The sequence below is a fragment of the Nicotiana tabacum genome, chromosome 15 (assembly GCF_000715075.1).
Source record: "Nicotiana tabacum cultivar K326 chromosome 15, ASM71507v2, whole genome shotgun sequence".
In the NCBI taxonomy this organism is placed as follows: Eukaryota; Viridiplantae; Streptophyta; class Magnoliopsida; order Solanales; family Solanaceae; genus Nicotiana; species Nicotiana tabacum.
In genome coordinates, this window is record NC_134094.1 from 26,240,232 (window position 1) to 26,257,422 (window position 17,191).

The following is a 17,191-nucleotide window of genomic DNA, read 5'->3' on the forward strand; positions in this document are numbered from 1 at the left end:
ACTAGTTTTTAGTAGTTTTTCAAATTTGAAAATGCATTTTCAAGTTGGATTTGAAAAATCGTAAAAATCTCATAACGAAACACTATTTTGAAATTTTATTTTGAAAAAAAAAAAAAAAATTATGTCCAAACGGGCTCTAATAGTATGTAAAAGTCATATGTTCACAAGTTTCATTTTATAGTCTTTAAACTTGTTTTCTGCCATATACCCCTCAACCCGTTTAATTTAAGGGAAATAGCATTTTAGTCCTTTTGTTATTGCATTTTGTTCCTTGTAATATTCGACTTAATATATTTAACCTTCAATTAAGCAATATGTGTATTTTTAGTCCATTTATCAACGGACATCAAATAGTGTGACTGACTGTTAAATACTGTGGAGGGCAAATTCGGGTAATTAACTTAAAATAAGTAAATCTTCACAAATTAAGACAAATAGCGATGTCGAAATTAAAGATTAAAATGAACTCTCTCTTTTTTTGGCAGCAAAGGTTGCCACTTTCTAGACATAAGACATCTAACAAGACCAAGCGTTATGGAAAAAACTAACCCAAATAAGAAGTATTAAATCGGATAGTAGGCGACTGCATTTACCTGACCGTGACTTCCATCAAATTGGATACATCATAACTGAAAGGATTAAAAACAAAAACGAGCAGACAATACAGAGGTGACTGTATTCTGTTCTCAAACAACCATCTCAAATTAATAGTTGCTTTATATTCTAACCGTACGTTCTAATAGTCTTTTTACAGATTTTAATTAAAGTTTACCACTAAATACTTCACTTGTTCTTCTGAACAAAGCTGTAGTGAATAGATTCCAGTTCACCTAGCAACCAAAGACCTGCAAAAAACCAATGCAACCACCATGTATTTTCTGAAACAAACCATTTTGTCTTCTTCCCACCATTCGTAGCCATGAAAGCGAAAAAAGAAAAAAGAACAAGATGAAATAATGCTGGTAACATTGGGCTCTTACCATTAGTAAATTTTAGTTTGAACACGACATCAATATAGGTTACCAGCTTCATCTACATACTCGCTGCTGCTATATAAGTTAGTGGAGTCATCGTTGTGAAAAATCGTAATCATAATCATACTCACGATAGTCCCCAAGGCCGAGGACGTAATCGTAGTCATAACTAATATCGTCATCTTCATCAGAAGACGGGCGACGCTGATTTTCAGAATGAAATTCATAGTCATGTGTGGAATCACCGGGGCGCTTTAGATCTACAATCTGTTGCATACATCTTCTTTCTAAATCCCCTTCAAGATCAACACAACAACAGCAGCGCAAGTCAAGTGATTCAAGGAGCGGACAGCCATCAAGAATGGCTTGCAACCCTTTATTTGTCAAGCTATTTTGAAGAAGTGCAAGGTGCCTCAATTTAGGCATACTTTTGGCAATAGCTAGAGCTTGATCATTGCATTGAGATGGTGGAAATATCACATTTTCATATTCAGTGGCTTTCAATGTAAATGACTTGAGCAGGGGGCAATAACGACCAACACTTTCTATATCATCTTTAGTAATCAAGGTGAAGGAAATGTGCAACTCCTCCAGCAATGGGAAGTTGTTGGCAGCTGCAGCCAAACCTCCAGCTAAGTTACTATAACACTTGACAAGTCGAAGATGCCTGAGCTGACTTGATCTGATAGAAAGAATAACAAATTTATTACTTTAAGAGAACTCCTATTTCAGGGGTGGCAACAAAAAGATACGAGCAATTACAAGAACACCACAAGGAAAAGGACAGCCATGGTCTAGAAACTTATAGATCAACTGAAAGAGACAGAATGTCCTCCTCCTCTATAGAAAGAGAAAAAGGACCTATTTTGTTGCTGGTATTAAATCTTTTGACATTACAGAAATTTACTTGAGTCAGCAATTTTTACAAATGAGCCGAAAGCTTCCAAAGGCAGGGGTAACTTATTTCGAATTTGGAGACTACAGCAGTCCAGATACATGTTCTTTTGCTCTCGAAAAACTAACAGATATGGAAGATTCTTGAGTATTGTAACACTACAAGGTAGAAAAAGAATCGTTACCATCTTGCCGATAAACCACAACTAAGGGTGGAAGAATCTAGCAAGCAAATTTGCTAGGTTTGTTGACAAAGGGGAAGCTCCCGGCAACAATAACCATTTACCTAAGCTGACAGAAACTTTTGCAGAAGTGGTTAAAAGCATGCAGTCGATGGCCAGCAAAGGGTACAAATTTGAGCATCGTACAGCCTGAAGGAAACAGAATCACCATCAGAGGTGATTCTTTACCTTCAGAGAAAGATCTTCTTGGCAATTGCTGATGATACTCTTTTGATGTGTAATGCTACCGTGGGACAGTTAAGTCATTTAATATTAATTCTCACTGTTTTGAATCAGTTTCAAAGTTGTAAGGTAATTGGAGAAAGAGTCTAGGTGTTGGCTGGGGTTTTGGCGAGTGAAGTAGGTAATCTTCCCAACTAATCTATTTGGGAATGCCTTTGGGAGCTAAAAATAAAACTGTAGACAGTTGGCCAGGCGACAAGGGGTCCTAAAATGTCGGGTAGATGGAAAAGTCAATACTTGTCTTTTGGGGGAAGATTGATGTCGGTAAATAGTGTCCTTGATCAGTGTTGTTAAAGGCTCATTTGAGGCGGGCTTAAGCCCTGAAGCTCAAATAAACTCAGGGCATGCGCTTCGCCTCACTTAGGCTGCGCATTTGTGTAGGCAAGGCACTAAGGTGTGTGCCTCATTGCCCATAAGTTATATCTTGAATAGAGCGGTACAAAACAATAAATGTAATTGGCAAAAAGATATAATTGTTTATGAAATCATTATGAATGAAATTCTTTATTTTTTCTTGCATTACATTTATTTTTTTATTTTTTTCTTCGTTGCACCTTTTTTAACTAAAGCACACACTTCAATCATGCTTTGCGCCTAAAGCCCCATAGACCTGGAGCGCTTTTTAATGCTTTTCGCCTATGACAACACTGTCTTTGATGCATTACCCACATATGTGATGTCATTATTTCCTATACCAGTTAAAGTGGAGAAAATGTTGGATATATAATGGAGGACTTTTTATGGCGGAGTAATAAAAAAAGATAGCTTTTCAACAGGTCAAGTGGAATACTTTGACACTCAACAAGAATGAAGGAGGCTTCGGCATCAGAAACTTGAAGCAACACAACTGTAGTTTAATGATGAAATGGTTACGGAGGTTCACTTAAGTAAATTATGGAAGGATTTTATTGATGAAAAATATGGCTTCCATGGTTTTTGGACTTCTACGAGACAGACCACTCTTTATGGGTAGGGTTATGGAGGAACCTAGGAATATTAGAGCTTTAATGCAAAAAGTTTCAAGTAATATTGGTTTCAGAGTGAGTGATGGAAGAAAGATTGCTTTTTGGGATTGGATTGTCCATGCTCACTATTTCCAAATTTGTACAGACTTACAATTTTCTAATGCTACTATTGACTACCACTAGAAGGCAAGATGGATAAAATTTCAACTTCAGGAGGCATTTGAATGATTGGGAAATGAGCAGATTTGCTGAATTTTTACAAGTACTAGACCCTTTCAATAGTTAAGGGCAAAGCGAGGACAAGCTAGTCAGCAAAGCTTGCGACAAGGGTGTTTTCACAATGAGTTTATGTGTGTAACGACCCGACCGATCGTTTTGCTTTCTAGATCCTCGTTCTCCTAAATAAGACTCCCCATATGTGCTTTTACTAATATATGACTTGCGGGGATGGTTAGTTCGGGATTTGGAAGGGTTCGGGTTGAAATCGGAACACTTGGTTACTTAGTTTGGCTTTTAAAAAGGCTAAGTTTGACTTTGGTCAACATTTTGAGTAAACGACCTCAGAACCGGGATTTGACGGTTCCAATAGGTTCGTATGATGATTTTGGACTTGGGCGCATGTTCGGATCGGGTTTTGAATGACCCGGGAGCGTTTCGGCGCTTAATATTGGAAGTTGGCACATTGAAGATTTTAAAGTCCTTTAAATTTGGTTTGAAGTAGAATTTGGTGTTATCGAGGTCCAATTGGGATTCCGAACCTAAGAAAAGGTCCGTATGGTGATTTAAGACTTGCACGCAAAATTTGGAGTCATTCCGAGTAGTTTAAGTATAATTTGACGCGTTCGAAGTAATTGGAAGAACTTGAAGTTTATAGGTTGATTCTATTGGTTTTGGCGTATGATTCTTAGTTTTAATGCTGTTATATGTGTTCCCAGGGTGCGAGCGAGTGCGTTTTATGATTTTAAACTTGTTGGTACGTTTGGGCGGGGCCTCGGGGGCCCTGGATGTCATTCGGACGATGCGCGGAAGTCATTTGGCCTTAGTTGGATAGCTTAAACACCCAGCTTCTGGTGCAATCACACCTGCGGAGGGTTAGCCGCAGGTGCGAGCTCGCAGAAGCGAGCCAGCAGCCGCAGAAGCGGCCCAGCGTAGGCTGCCCGGTGATCGCAGAAGCGAGGAAGGGACCGCACCTGCTGAGACGCAGGTGCGAAGCAGGCGATCGCAAAAGCGGAATAGGGTTGCAGGTGAGACGCGCTCGCCGCAGAAGCGGGCTCGCAGATGCGAGCCGTTAGTCGCAGAAGCGAAGGAGGTCGACCTAGGCTTGGTCCGCACCTGCGTGGTTTTGTCCGCATAAGCGGAACCGCAGGTGCGGCAGTGTCATCGCAGGTGCGAAAAATCGCTGGGCAATGAGGTTTATTTAAGTCGGGAGTTAAACCATTTTTTACTCATTTCTTTCATTCATTGAGCAATTTTGGAGCTTTTGAAGAGGGGTTTTCACCTAGCACTTTGAGATAAGTGATTTCTACACCATATGAGCTTAAAACATAAATTATGGGTAGATTCTAACATGTAAAATTGTGCAAATCATGAGTTTAGATGAAAAACCTCGGTTTTGATAAAAATAGAATTTAACCACGAAAATGATGGTGGAGTGAGATGAAAATTATATATTTGAGTTTGTAAGGTTATGGGTAACGATTTTCTTCGAAAATTTCAGGAATCCAGGCACGTGGGCCCGGGGGTGAATTTGGGTTGGGTAATTACTCTAATAGTTAAATTATTAACTTTTGAGCGTATATTAATTAATTTATACAAAATTTTTCTAGTTTCGGATTGTTCGGCATCGAGTTGAGGCTTTAGGGTGAATTTGAGGCCGGAAAGCGAGCTTCGAGACAAGGTAGGTCTCTTGCCTAACCTTGTAAGAGGGAATTTACCCCATAGGTGATTTAAATTGCTATTTGCTTCTAATTGTGGGAGCTACGTACGCACGAGGTGACGAGAGTCCGTGCGTAGCTACTAACTATGCTTATGTCAGGGTAGCTTAGGATCAGAATCACGAAATACTTGTAATGTTTGCACCCTGCTTGTTAATTAAAGTGCCTAAATTATATTGGAACTTATTAGAGGAATTGTAGAAGACCGAATTTCACTTATTGAGTTTTGGCGGGTTACTTGACCCTTAATAAAAATCGTGTTTCATTGTACATTAGCTGTGTATTAGCTTTTAAACTGGTTGTTTATAAAGTATCCTCTCTTCTTGTTGAGCGGGCCGAACGCCTCGGCAGTAGATAGATGCATCTATGGTTCGTGCCGCTCGACCCTCGGCAATGTACACATTATTCTGGATCGGACCGTACGACCTCGGCATAATCGTGCGCGATAACACTCGAAATGTATATTTGATATCTTTCCCTGGCTTGAGAGGCAAAAATTATATAAGACGGAAATTTATTTGGGACTTACCATGCGTGAAAGAATTATTTACTTTATGCTTGTTATTGAGTTATTATTATTATAATTTACATAACACATGCTTATTTAGAATTCTGTATTTCCTTACTGTTAGCCCATAGTAAGTGTCTATGTGGACCCCATCGTCACTACTTCTTCGAGGCTAGACTTGATACTTACCGGGTATTATGTACTCACGCTACACTTTTGCACTAACCGTACATGATCTGAGGCAGGTGCATCTGGCGGTCACACCGGCGCGCATCCCCGATACCCTGAGGCCTAGTGGTGAGCTGTTTCTTGAGCCGTTCTGCAGCACCTAGAGCCTTTCTTTTGTACTTATTTTCTGTCTATGTTATTTCAAACAGTAGTTAGAGTTTTGTATATTCTACTAGTGCTCATACACTTGTGACACCATGTCTTGGCACACACTCTAGCAAACATTATGGTTTTGGAGTATATATATATATATCTATGATTGCATCAGTTGCTTTTGTTTTATTTATTAAACTTTCTACTTCATATCTCTTAATAAATGGAATTTAAATTACTTGGAAACCTATTAAAAGGAGTAATCACGTAGTTATTTCATCGTTGGCTTGCTTAGCGCGACGTTGAGCGCCATCACGGCCTATAGGAGAAATTGAGTCGTGACAATGTGAGTTTTGATTCTTCTGGACAGCAAGGGTGTTCTTGGAGTCTAAGTCCGGAAAATAATCTCAATAAAAATTAAATCCATTACCCTGGTGCTCCTAATCTCGCATTTCATTTCTATAAATCTACAAATATCTAAACTCCCCCCCTCTATCATAAATTGTTTGGCAATATAGCTATTTAGGGAATCCAAACATTTGATTTACTTTCTTTACTATAAAAAGTTTATATTCAATAGTAGTTTTGCACATGTAATTCTTTAATTTCATAACTGAGAAATCTCCAAGGTTTAGCGGCGCAAATCAAATCTAAGTGAAATGCGCCCCCGCCATGAAAGTCCCAGAGACTTTTGTTGAAGCATTTAATCCGTCAATAACTCCAAAGAAGTCACAAGATGACACATCTAAAGAAGATAAGTTTGAATTTATTACTATCCAAATACTACCTCTACTGGCACTTGACAAAGAATATGAAGGTCTCAGAATGGAAGACCTTATTAAACCATGCTACACGGATTTCAATTATGTGGATATAGAAAATCCATACAAGACAAGAAGATACTATGAGGCCATCCTAATAGATACCGATTCCATAAAAATGGAGCACACTTTGAACGAGAAAAATTCGGAGTATATCAATTACTCTAGAGTCACTATAAAGAAAATACTATCACCATTTGAGTGGTTTGCAGATCACCTACACACACCCATAATGCTATTGGCACACATACCCCAGACCTACAACCGGTATGACTACAAAGCTGTCTGGTTCAATTTCTTATATCTCAGGCCAGGACACGCTTGGTTCATCAAATACTGCCTAGAAGTTACTAAAACAATTATCCCAAGATGGCTCTACGAATGGTGGAACATTTTTGGAGGTAACAAAGAAATATTACCACAACAATTCCTCAACAGGTTCGAAGACTTTCAAACCAAAGAAGGAATTTCATCCCTACCAGAGCATATTAAAATGTGCAAATATTTTATTCAAAAACGAATTTTCTTTATTATTAGCTGGAATTTCTCAAAGGCAGAATTTGAAAGAATCAAATATTTGTCTAAAGAAATTAAGATAAAAGGTTGGACCCCCAAACAGCAAAGAATATTCAACAGAATTTTACAAAGGCTTCAACATCAAAAACAGAGCTCAGAGAAAAACTCAAGCAAGCCCTGCTAAATATCGATAAGTATGAAGAACACCAAATTATGCAATTAATCGAAGATGCTGCTTCATCTGGAGAAAGTAGCAATGGAGACATGTGCAATCCAAAAGGATTGGCCCTGGCCTACATGGACCCCAATTGCTAATAAAAGGATCCATTATCAGGTCGGCCAAAATCAAAAGGAATCTTATCCTTAAAACTTTTGCTTTATAAAAGTAGTCACTTTACTTTTTAAAAGTAGTCACCCCACTTTAGCTTTTGTCGACCACTTGTTTATGTCGGACAAAGCTAACGGTACACTTGTAAGCCTAGGATCAGAAGGTTTCCCTTCTCAGTCTATATAAGACTCCCCATTCCCACTATAAGAGGCACAACGAAAATTCTCCCAATTTTCAAAGACCTCTCTCCCCCTAGCATTTTCTTTTGTTCTTATGTTTTTATAATGTTCATCCAATAAATTTCAGTAAGTTTTTAGCGTCTTTCTTATACTGTCTTTACTATTTTTATACTGCACTTAGAAACAGTAAATATGCAAATATCTAACAGATACTGTACCTTAATATCAAAAATCTATTTGCTTCTTAGTAAAATCTTCTTGGATTAACATTTGTTTTCTTTAAAGTCATCTTAGCGACGGCATCACCTAACAAGGACTAAACGCCTGTTTGATATCATCAGAGAAATAATTATCCCACCAATGTCTTAGCATGCCTGTAAATCCAACTACGATCATAGAGGCGGCTTCTTTGTCAAGAGCCTCGTATTTTATAGGCTGTGATAGAGACACCTATTTCACGAAGTTTGTTGTATATCTGATGTTCAGCCAAACTATCGATATTCCATTCCATGATGCTTCTTCCTTTGTGGGCAGAGGAGGCAAGGAAAATGTTTTCTTCGTACTGAATATCAGGAAATGAAGGACGCTTATGATAATTTTGTAAAGACGGAACTTTTCTAGGTGAATTTTCGAAAATCCGACGAGATTTGAGCGATGAATCCTTTTGGAAGATTTAGAGTTTTTGTCTCTCTTTGAAGAGTGAGTAGAAGGGGCAGCAATGGAGGTAAATCCGAAGTCCTGACAGAAACTTCCTAGTTCTCTTCTAGAGGAGAATCGTTTCTTTTTGAGTTGATTTTTAAGCTTGATATCTGTACAGAGTTCAAGACCTATAACGTTGATGATGCTAACAAGGTCCCCATAGGTCATTTGATGATAAGGAATTTTACCATCACAACGATCTTGGATCTTTGTTCTGACCTTGTTTGCGAATAAAGGTGGAAGTCCGCTGACAAAGCGTTCTTTCCAGAAATCTAGATGATAGTCAGGTCTAATCATAACTTTACTGATGAATTGGTTTTTATACCAAATAAAGTCATCTAAGGTTGGGCAAGACAGATTGTTTAGGATTTGCAAGCTTCTATCTTGGAAGAGTTTGGGCTCTCCAATGAAGTGTGTTGCGATATGGTAGAAAAGGGTAACACAAGTGTCTTCTCTAGTAATGTGAGAGGTAGTCTCAGTGGCGGTACATTCAGTTTTTACAACTGTTTCAATGGCTGTAGAGGAGTATACGGTCTGTTTGATATCATCAGTGAAATAATTATCCCACCAATGTCTTAACATGCCTGTAAATCCAGCTACGATCATAGAGGCGGCTTCTTTGTCAGAAGAGCCTCGTATTTTATAGGCTGTGATAGAGACACTCATTGCATGAAGTTTTTTGTATGTCTGATGTTCAGCCAAACCATCGATATTCCATTCCATGATGCTTCTTCCTTCGTGGGCAGAGGAGGCAAGGAAAACGTTTTCTTCGTACTGAATATCAGGAAATGAAGGACGCTTATGATAATTTTTTCAATTATGATAGCGATCATTAGAAAGTTTGTGGAGAAGGGCTTTTTTCTCTTGAATAGTGGAAATTTTTCCTTTTTCAGAAATATTGAAATTGGCCAATTGTTCATTGATTTTGTCAAGGATGTTGCCAGAGACATCAAAAGTATCTTTGAATTTTGGGTACTTATCTCCGGAGAATTCAGTCATTTTGAAGACTGGGTTTGGTTCAATATTTTGACTAGTGCTTGGTTTTGAAAGAGTTGGTTTTTCACTGAATAGAGATTTTTCTTTAGAATCTTCTATTTGTCTAGAGACAACATGAAGAAGTTGATTGGTGTAGTTATTTTGTTCAATGATTCAATCAACGTCAGAACAGACAACCATGCTAGTAGGCTTCTCGCTTTTAGTTTTGAAAGGAGAGGCAGGAATAATCGTGTTGGATATTGGGATTTTTATCCCTTCCAAAGGAGGAGTGACTGATTCAATGACTTTGTTAGTAGTTGTGTACCACTTATTGATTAGGACTTGCAGAGAATCCTTTTGGTTGTCGATTTTGCCGGATATTTCAAACCATCTAAAGAATTCAATTTTGCATTTAATTCTTTTCTGACATCCAACAATCTCTGAATTTTTCTCTTTGTTGAAGAGAATAAGAGGGAACATACCATTTTCTCTTGGTTTGATTGTCAGGATGAGTCCAGAGACGTTCAAGGATCTCGGGATCTGGGGTGAATGGATTTCATGACTTTATCATTTTAAGAAAGACTGGTATATCCTGAGGAGGTTTCATCTCACTGGGGGTTGGACTAGCGGGATGGTCTTGGTTATAGACTTTGGGGATTGCATAGGAGAAATCTACTCCTGTGACTTTTCCTTTGTCGTTATCAGTAACGTTATCGGTAGTGTTTTCCTCTGGGGGTTTGGAAGAAGAAGCTGCGGAAGGAACTGTAGACGTTCTTCTAAAGGAACTGGTTCTGCTTGTTAGATTGGAACATGAACCTAAAAATTTGAGATCAATAGATCCATTGGGAAACTGAATTACCCTTTCTATTTGAGATCTCTCGGAGTTATTAGTGAAAGGTTGGGTTATTGATTGGCATCAAAGTGCCAGTCATTACTAGAGAGTATATCATTCCAGTTTAGGAGTCTAGGTACAAAGATCGTACTGTGCTCAGTGTTTGCTTCCATGAGCATAGTGACTCCTTTGACACTTTCTACTTGAGCTTTTGGGGCAAGAGTGGTGTCCATAAGTCTATAATAAACTCGATAAATAATGGCTACTTCGCGAGTATTAGCCTTGTTGTTCCTATTCTTGGTTTTGACATTTAATGTCAAGGTATCCATGACGTTAGGGTCATTGATATCAACCGAGAAATTGAAATAGCAGTTAAAGTATACCGGGCCATTAGCTAGGTTACTTTGTATTACTCCTAGGAGTGAGTCGTCAAAATTTAAGAGACGAGCGTCTCTTAATAGGACACAGATAGGGATGTCTAAACCTTTTCTGAAGAGAGGTTTGACAGCAACTTGGACAAGGCCTATATGCAAGTAATTGAATTGGGATTTATACTTATTTATGTCTTGTTCTAAGAGTAATTTAATAATTTCTAACGAATTATTAATGAAAATAGTAGACTCACAGGTTTTAATATTATGTTTCTTAATGAAATTAAAACTCCCGAATTCATAAATCCTTTTAAAAGGTTCATTAGGAATGTTCCAATTTTGTAAATCGTTTTTTAATTTAGCAATCTTAGTTTCTTGAGAAGAAAGATTAACGTTATTCAAAACATGCTGATTTGAATTCATTTTTGAAATAATACAATCTAGGGGCTTATTAGGCTAAAAGAACTATTCAGTACAAGTAATAGTAAAACAGTAAATATGCAAATATCTAACAGATATTGTACCTTAATATCAAAGATCTAATAGCTTCTTAGTAAAGTCTTCTTGGATTTACATCTGTTTTCTCTAAAGTCATCTTAGCGACGGGATCACCTAACAAGGTCTAAACGCCTACCTTGGCTAGCCAACGTCTGAGTCGGGGATTACTCAGTTACTTCATACTTATAAAGAAAATAAAGACCTCATACTAAACATAAAAGCATTTATAGAACATGATTTTAAAGAACAGTAGTAAGATATATATAAGCATAGTCAAGTTTTAAAATTAAGTATTGAAAGTAATTTTGCCATGTCCTAGACAGTATATGTACTTAGTTGCTCATGTTAAATACGTACACTGCCAACATGGCTCGGATACCAGTAAAGACGGAACTAAGTGCAGTATAAAATAGTAAAGATAGTATAAGAAAGACGTTAAAAACTTACTAAAATTTATTGGATGAACATTATAAAAACATAAGAACAGAAGAAAATACTAGGGGGAGAGAGGTCTTTGAAAATTGGGAGAATTTTCGTTGTGCCTCTTACAGTGGGAATGGGGAGTCTTATATAGACTGAGAAGGGAAGCCTTCTGATCCTAGGCTTACAAGTGTACCGTTAGCTTTGTCCCACAAAAACAAGTGGTCGACAAAAGCTAAAGTGGGGTGACTACTTTTAAAAAGTAAAGTAACTACTTTTATAAAGGAAAAGTTTTAAGGATAAGATTCCTTTTGATTTTGGTCGACCTGATAATGGATCCTTTTATTCGCAATTGGGGTCCATGTAGGCCAGGACCAATCCTTTTGGATTGCACATGTCTCCATTCCATTGCTACTTTCTCCAAATGAAGCAGCATCTTCGATTAATTGCATAATCTGGTGTTCTTCATACTTATCGATATTTTGCAGGGCTTGCTTGAGTTTTTCTCTGAGCTCTGTTTTTTATGTTGAAGCCTTTGCAAAATTCTGTTGAATATTCTTTGCTATTTTGGGAGTCCAGCCTTTGATCTTAATTTCTTTAGACAAATATTTGATTCTTTCAAATTCTGCCTTTGAGAAATTCCAGCTAATAATAAAGGAAATTCGTCTTTGAATAAAATATTTGCACATTTTAATATGCTCTGTTAGGGATGAAATTCCTTCTTTGGTTTGAAAGTCTTCGAACCTGTTGAGGAATTGTTGTGGTAATATTTCTTTGTTACCTCCAAAAATGTTCTACCATTCGTAGAACCATCTTGGGATAATTGTTTTAGTAACTTCTAGGCAATATTTGATAAACCAAGTGTGTCCTGGCCTGAGATATAAGAAATTGAACCAGGCAACTTTGTAGTCATGCCAGTTGTAGGTCTAGGATCTGTTTGCCATTGATAGCATTATGGGTGTGTGTAGGTGATCTGCAAACCACTCAAATGGTGATAGTATTTTCTTTATAGTGACTCTAGAGTAATTGATATACTCCGAATTTTTCTCGTTCAAAGTGTGCTCCATTTTTATGGAATCGGTATCTATTAGGATGGCCTCATAGTATCTTCTTGTCTTGTATGGATTTTCTATATCCACATAATTGAAATCCGTGTAGCATGGTTTAATAAGGTCTTCCATTCTGAGACCTTCATATTCCTTGTAAAGTGTCAGTAGAGGTAGTACCTGGATAGTAATAAATTCAAACTTCTCTTCTTTAGATGTGTCATCTTGTGACTTCTTTGGAGTTATTGACGGATTAACTGCTTCAGCAAAAGTCTTTGGGGCTTTCATAGCGTAACTTTATTTGGTTTGAATTGAGGAACTTGAAGATGTTCCTCTTTCAAAAGGCTTTGTTGATTGGAGATTAATCAGTTTTGCTGATGGAATTGTTACTGGGGCTGGTAATGTGGGATACTCAGCCAATATTATATACCTGTTCTGGAAAGGGAGAGGGGTTGTTGTTTTGGTAGGAGTAAAGGGAGGAAGAACAAATGGTCTAGCCATTTGCGGGTTTTTTGTTTCTTTTCCTTTGGTAGGAAGATCAGGTTTGAAGGGCCTCATTTTTTCCCTGTAGAAATTCTCTGGTTAGAAAATCAGGTAAAGAGTTATTTTCTCCTTTAATAAAATCTATTTTGAAATCAAAACTAGATAGTAGAGCTTGCCATCTATCAAATATTTGTTTTGAAACAAGGTTTTTGACATCCTTTTGAAGAATTTCTTTGGCAGATTTACAATCAACTCAAACTAAAAATTTTTTGTTAATAAGATTATCTTGAAATTTAGTAATACATAGTACTATAGACAAGACTTCTTTTTTAACAGTAGAATAATTTTTCTGGGCGTAATTCCAGATTCCAGATGTAAAACGAACAAGTTGTTCTAGGGATTCTAGGGTCTCCTTTTGTTTAAGTATTCCACCGTAACCTATATCAGAAGCATTTGTTTCTACAATCATAAAAGCTTCTGGGTTAGGGATTCTTAGGCAAGGGAGGTTCTGTACTAAACCTTTTATTTGGACGACTGATTGAGTTTGTACAGATCCCCGGGGAACAGGATTCTTCCTAAGTTTCTTATATAAAGGCTCACAAACTTTTCTAATGTTAGGCATAAAATCAGCTACATAGTCGAGACTTCCTAGAAATCTTTGAAACTGGGTTTTGTTCGTAATTTCATTAGGGAATTTAGAGGAGAACTCTATGGCTCTACAAATAGGTTTGTAAGATCCTTGATATAGGTCATGGCCTAAAAATCTAATGGAAGTTTGGAAGAGTTTAATCTTCTTGGCACTAACTACTAGACCGTTTCTCTTAACAACTTTAAAGAAGGTGTTGAGGTGCTTAAAATGGGAATCTATGTTTTCCGAGAAGATAAGAACACCATCTATATAAACAATAGACATGTAACTATAATCATTAAAAAAGGAGTTCATGACATTCTGGAATTCAGAGGGAGCGTTCTTAAGCCCAAATAGCATAACGTTCAATTCATACTGCCCAAAAGGAACGTTAAAGGCAGTTTTTTCGGCTACTTGAATTTGCCAAAAACCAGATTTCATATCAAACTTGCTATAGACATTAGCTTTGTAAGTTCTCTTTAAGAGATCTCTTTTGTTAGGAATAGGATATCTAATCCATTTAAGAACAGCGTTTAAAGGCTTATAGTTAATGACTAATCGTGGTGCTCTTCTTTCCTTCTCTGCATTATTATTAACATAAAAGGTAGAACAACTCCAAGGGGATTTAGAGGGGAGAATGATGTTGTTTTTCAGGAGATTTGAAATCTCTGTTTTACAAGTTTCCATCATTTCTTGATTCATTTGAATAGATCTTGCTTTGGTTGAGATGACATGTTCATTGAATCCTTCATCATAAGGAAGTTCAATCAAATGCTTTTTTCTTTCCCAAAAAGCGTTAGAAAAATCAGAGCATATTTCTTTTTCAAAGAGGCTTTGAAGATTGGCTATTTTAGTAACCATCTCCGGGGTTTTTTAAATCTGCTCGATTTTCTTAACTTTTATTTCATCTTTTAAAAAAGTGATATGTTGAGAAAGTTTATTAATACGAAAAAATATGTTTTTTCTTATAAAATTACTTTCATCAGGTGAAAGGGTTTTTATAAAAGGAAAGTGTAAGTCTTCTCCTAAAATATGTGTGGAGATACAATTTAAATCAGTAATGAAAGGTTTTATTTGAGTAATAAAAGGAATTCCTAAAATGATATCTTCATTTATATCTTCATTATAATAAATTCATTTGTCAAGCAAATATCGTTGTTACAAATGTGAGCTTTTGAAAGTTTGTAATTAATACGTAGTTGTTCTCCTATAGCGGAGTAAAGTTTAGAAGTACTTTTTTTCTAAATACTGGGTAGGAACAATACCTTTGATAATACAGTTACGATCTGCACCAATGTCAAGTAAAGCAATTTTGTTGATAAAAAAGTTTTTGCTGATAACAATTTTAATAGGGATATGATAGCTCTGTGGTTTTATACTAGTTATAACAGTGATACCAGGAGCGTTGGATGTGGAAATCTTATTTTGAGTAAGACAGAGGTTGATAAGATTATCTACATCGTTTTCTAGGTGATAATGCATTGTCCTCTTACTACTGGACCAAACCCTAGGGCCTTTTTGAATTTGTAAAGTGGATTTCGGGACAACCAAAAAATGACAATCCGAATGTGAAACCCATCATTCTTTTCAATTAAACTTTTAGAGAAGTGAGGGCTTTGCATTCAAGTAAACAATTAAGCACACTAATCTCCCAAAGGTGAGAAGACAATCATATTTTGACCATATATAAACTCAATTAACAGTACAAAATTAATATTACGACAAAAAATGTACCTCTCAGCAATGTAGTTGATCATGTCTATGCTACCAAAATTATCGATGCTAATTTTGAGTAACTGACCCTGGCTACGATCCACTGCAATCCGACATATCTTGTCCAACACCCAAGGCATTTTGAAATTATCACCGTCATTTTTCAAGTCAACAACAGACCACATAGCGGGGTCATGGCACACCTTCCACTAGGTATTACAAACTCTCTGTGCACTCTCCACTATCTCTATCGCTTCCAGCCGCCGTAGAATGTCCATCGTACTCTCCCACGGAAGCTCCACCCACGGCGGCAATGGCTGTGGTGGTACAATTGAGGAGGAAGATTCTTCCAGATTTTCGTGTTCATTTGCCATTTTGCTTTTCTCCTCGATTTTTAGGGTTTTGATTTCGACAAGGGAGCGAGCGTTCTCCTAATAGATTTATAGTTTAAAAAAAAGGCAAAATGTGTTCACTTTTACGTATACTACACAAATTTTTTTTCTTGTTATACTCATAGTATTTATTACTCATTTCAAATTATTTTCTTAAATCCAATAAAATATGCATCAATTAATATGGGTATGATAGTAAATTATGCACTTCATTTATTGTTTCTCAAGGGGCGTGAAAAGTCAAAACGTGCCAAGTAAAAGTGAACGGAGTGAGTATTAGTTATCCTTGAACTATTTGCGGTCCTAATGACCCTCTATTAGGGCTGGGCATATATCGGGTATAACCGATATCCTGAACCGAAAAAATCTTATTGGGTATCAGTATCGGATTATCGGGTTAACGATTTAGTATTTTTTTATTATTGGGTTATCAGTTCGGACCTCAATTTGCCAATTTTCTTAACGGGTTAACTGATAACCCAATAAGATTTAATAAAATTATGATTTTACCCTTACGTATATAAATACATATAGGGCTTTATTCTCTATTTTTCTCCCAATTTTTCCAGTCGCATTCAAGATATCAAGTTTCACGGTTCACTCTTCACAGTTCAGTCATCAATTGATTCAATTCTTCATTATTTCTTCTTCAAAATTCAAAGTACAACCACATTCATAGAATCTTAACGTAAGTTTGTTTTCCATGGGTTAACGGTTCGGTAGCGGTTTAGTATTTTTTTTACTATTGGGTTATCGGTTCGGACCTCAATTTGCCAATTTTCTTAACGGGTTAACTGATAACCCAATAAGATTCAATAAAATTATGATTTTACTATATAAATACTTATAGGGCTTCATTCTCTATTTTTCTCCCAATTTTCCCAGCTGCATTCAAGATATCAAGTTTCACGGTTCACTCTTCAGAGTTCAGTCATCAATTGATTCAATTCTTCATCAGTTCTTCTTCAAAATTCAAAGTACAGCCACAGTCATAGAATCTTAGCGTAAGTTTGTTTTCCAGAATTTGAAAATTTAACTACTTCTTTCTTAAGAACAAATTTTGTTCCTTTCTTTTGAGTTTTATAGTAGATTTCGATAATAGAAATATAGGATTTTTGATTGTTTACGATTCTTTATTTTGTGCTCATGTTTTATAATACTTTATTTTCAATTTTCATTTTATGAGCTCATGACAACTATCATGCAACCTATACGTACGACCGACCAGTT

General features: G+C 36.7%; 1 pseudogene; it reads right to left on the bottom strand.

Annotated features, from left to right (window-relative positions):
• Positions 1 to 591: 591 nt before the first annotated feature.
• LOC107759275 (putative F-box/LRR-repeat protein 9) lies at positions 592 to 15,998 on the bottom strand (annotated as a pseudogene).
• Positions 15,999 to 17,191: the final 1,193 nt, after the last annotated feature.